Below are 4,372 nucleotides of genomic sequence, written 5' to 3'. Positions count from 1 at the left end.
AGGAATAAATCTTACCAAGGATGTAAAAGACCTATACAAAGAAAACTATAAAACTCTGCTACAAGAAATTCAAAAGGACACGCTTAAATGGAAAAACATACCCTGCTCATGGATAGGAAGACTCAACATAGTAAAAATGTCTATTCTACCAAAAGCCATTTATACATACAACGCACTTCCAATCCAAATACCAATGTCATACTTTAAGGGAATAGAGAAACAAATCACTAATTTCATATGGAAAGGAAAGAATCCCCGGATAAGCAAAACATTACTGAAAAAGAAGAAGAAAGTGGGAGGCCTCACCCTACCTGATTTCAGAACCTATTATATAGCTACAGTAGTCAAAACAGCCTGGTACTGGTACAACAACAGGCACATAGACCAATGGAACAGAATTGAGAATCCAGATATAAATCCATCCACGTATGAGCAGCTGATATTTGACAAAGGACCAGTGTCAGTCAATTGGGGAAATAATAGTCTTTTTAACAAATGGTGCTGGCATACCTGGATATCCATTTGCAAAAGAATGAAACAGGACCCATACCTCACACCATGCACAAAAACTAACTCCAAGTGGATCAAAGACCTAAACATAAAGACTAAAACGATAAAAATCTTGGAAGAAAAAATAGGATCTACCCTAGGAGCCCTAATACAGGGCATAAACAGAATACAAAACATTACCAAAAATGATGAAGAGAAACCCGATAACTGGGAGCTCCTAAAAATCAAACACCTATGCTCATCTAAAGACTTCACCAAAAGAGTAAAAAGACCACCTACAGACTGGGAAAGAATATTCAGCTATGACATCTCAGACCAGCGCCTGATCTCTAAAATCTACATGATTCTGTCCAAACTCAACCACAAAAAGACAAACAACCCAATCAAGAAGTGGGCAAAGGATATGAACACACATTTCACTAAAGAAGATATTCAGGCAGCCAACAGATACATGAGAAAATGCTCTCGATCATTAGTCATTAGAGAAATGCAAATTAAAACTACGATGAGATTCCATCTGACACCAACTAGACTGGCATTAATTCAAAAATCACAAAATAATAAATGTTGGAGAGGCTGCGGAGAGACTGGAACTCTCATACACTGCTGGTGGGATTGTAAAATGGTACAACCACTGTGGAAATCCATCTGGCGTTATCTTAAACAGTTAGAAATAGAACTACCATACAAACCAGAAATCCCACTCCTCGGAATATACCCTAAAAATACAAGACCCTTCACACAAACAGATATATGCACACCCATGTTTATTGCAGCTCTGTTTACAATAGCAAAAAGCTGGAAGCAACCAAGATGTCCATCAACGGACGAATGGGTAAATAAATTGTGGTATATTCACACAATGGAATACTACGCATCGATAAAGAACAGTGACGAATCTCTGAAACATTTCATAACATGGAGGAATCTGGAAGGCATTATGCTGAGCGAAATGAGTCAGTTGCAAAAGGACAAATATTGTATAAGACCACTATTATAAGATCTTGAGAAATAGAAAAAACGGAAAAGAACACATACTTTTGTGGTTACAAAGGGGGGAGGGAGGGAGGGAGGGAGGGAGAGGGCTTTTTATTGATCAATCTGTAGATGGGAACTGCTTTGGGTGAAGGGAAAGACAACACTCAAAACAAGGAAGGTCAGCCTAATTGGACAGGATTAAAAGTAAAGAGGTTTCCGAGATAAAATGAAAGCTTCAAAGGATAGCGAAGCAGGGGCTGGGGTCTGGGGAACTTGGTTTGAGAGGACTTCTAAATCAATGGGCAAAACAATTCTATTATGAAAACACTCTGCATCCCACTTTGAATTGTGGCACCTGGGGTCCTAAATGCCAACAAGCAGCCATCTAAAATACATTAATTGGTCTCAACCCACCGGGAGCAAAGGCAAAGGAAGAACACCAAGGTCACACGACAACTAAGAACCCAAGAGACAGAAAGGGCCACTTGAACCAGAGACCTACAATATCCTCAGACCAGAAGAACAAGTTGGTGCCCGGCCACAATCGATGTCTGCCCTGTCAGGGAGCACAAGAGACAACTCCTGAGGGAGCAGGAGACCAATGGGATACAGACCCCAAATTCTCATTAAAAGACCACACCTAATGGTATGATTGCGACTAGAGGAATCCCAGAGACAATGCTCCCCAGAACTTCTGATGGCACAGGACAGGAACCAACCCCGAAGACAAATCATCAAGCATGAAAAGGACTGGTCAGTGGGGGGGAGAGAGATGCTGATGAAGAGTGAGCTAATTAAATCAGGGGGACACGGGAGAGTGTGTTGGCAACTCTTGACTGGAGGGGGGATGGGAAGATAGAGAGAGAGGGAAGAAGGTAAAATTGGCACGAAACGAGAGACTGTAAGGGCTGACTCAATAGGGGGAGAGCAAGTGGGAGAAGGGAGTAAGATGTATGTAAACCTACATGTGACAGACTGATTGGAATGGTAAATGTTCACTTGAAGCTCAATAAAAATTTAAAAAAAAAAAAAATAATATATTTTACCTATTTTGAACACCTTTATTCATTTCTTATTTCATTTCATCATAATTTTGAAACTATTCTTCAATATCTCATTGGAGTGCTTATGCCTATTCTGAAAATAAACTAATGATTGATGAGCTATTCTTTAATACTTTACCACTTAAAATAAGTTTTATAGCTTTCCTAAATCAAGGATAAAATAAAGCATAAATCAATGGATTCACGGCAGAATTATAATAAGCACTCCAGCAGCAAATCTCACAAATATAGGCAGGGGTTATTAAGCCTGTAAAAGCATCGATTAATATATCAATAGTATATGGTAACCATGAAATCATAAATGCGACCACTGTGACCCCCAGGGTTTTAGCAGCTTTTCTCTCTCTCGGCCACTCTGGCTTTGTAACTCTCTGATGATGATTCAGCTTTGCTACTAGTAGTTTCAATTTTTATAGCTTGTTGTTTGGCTATAAGAAAAATCTTACTGTAAAGAATTATCATAACAAGAGTAGGTATGAAGAATAACAGAAAATCTACCAAAACCCAGTCTCGGTTTACAACGATTTGACAGCCACCTATGCAGTTAAGGGCACTTACGAAATCCTCCATCCCATCATTGTTCACACCAGTGTAGAACACGGCACTGCTGTAGATAATTGGCAGGATCCAGGAGATGCCGATTCATATTCCTGACACAGACACCGTGAACTTGGTAGGATAGACCAGAGGGTCGGTAACAGCAATGTACCTGTCGATGGAGATGAAGCACAAGTGGAAGACAGAAGAGTAGCAGAATGCCACATCACAACAGCCGTGAAGGGTACAAAATTGGGCTCCAAAGTACCAGCAGCTGTCCACAGATCTGACCATGCTGAAGGGCATCACGGTCACTTCCACCAAAAAGTCAGCACAGGCCAAAGAAGCGATCAAAATGTTGGTTGGAGAGTGCAGCTGCTTGAAATGCTGGACTGATGTCATGACCAGGAGGTTTCCAAACACAGTCAGCACAGACGCAGAGCCAAAGGCTGCATACAGAAGCACCTGGGATTCAGGGGAGTAGGGAGATTTAATACAAGATCCATTCACATTCTCGTAGCAAAGCTGCACCACAACAGGGTGGGATATATTGCTGCTCATGGTTCTGATGTTTGATGCTTGCTCTGTTTCTGCTCTTCCTGGTGGTAGGGAAGAATCATTTTCACTTCTGAAAATTAAAAAAAAAAAAAAAAATCTAACTGCCTATATGAATGACTATTTTTATTATATCACCTTACGTTCTTTTTTTCCATTTTAATTATGAAAAGAAATTCCAAGCTTAGAACATTAGTCTATCTTTAATTCATACATTATTTCTGTAAGTAAGGCTAACTAACCCTAACAGGTGATTAATCACAAGAAAATTTGCTACAAACTTTCATCAGCCCAGAAATTACCTTATCTAAACAACTGAAGAAATTGAATTTATATACGTGCTTCTTTACACTTGTGAAGCTCTTCCTTGCAAAGGGAAATCACATATAATTATGCATTTAAGAGGTCAACTTTTAATGGGCTTCCACCTCCAAGTTGTCTGAAAAGTTAACACCTAGAAGGTTTTAGGAAGCCAGCCAGTAAACTATAAAAAAACTATACCCATTATAAATTATTCACAAGTAATCCCTGTAGTGCGAGGTGTGAATGCTGAAAGGAAACTTACTTTTGATAAGTGTAATTAATAAGTCCTCATTAAACAATATGCTTCTCTGTGCTTTGCAACTTTTCAGAAGTACATAATTTTCAAAAAACAAGAGATTTCTTTAAGTTCAACTCCTGAAATATCCTAGCCCCGTATTTGGCAGTAATTTTATCTACTCCCTATC

General features: G+C 39.3%; 1 pseudogene; it reads right to left on the bottom strand.

Annotated features, from left to right (window-relative positions):
* Positions 1 to 2,553: 2,553 nt before the first annotated feature.
* On the bottom strand, positions 2,554 to 3,741 carry LOC100660926 (trace amine-associated receptor 8-like; annotated as a pseudogene).
* Positions 3,742 to 4,372: the final 631 nt, after the last annotated feature.

The sequence above is a fragment of the Loxodonta africana genome, chromosome 1 (genome assembly GCF_030014295.1).
Source record: "Loxodonta africana isolate mLoxAfr1 chromosome 1, mLoxAfr1.hap2, whole genome shotgun sequence".
NCBI classification, from domain to species: Eukaryota; Metazoa; Chordata; class Mammalia; order Proboscidea; family Elephantidae; genus Loxodonta; species Loxodonta africana.
This window is presented reverse-complemented; position numbering and strand designations above follow the sequence as displayed.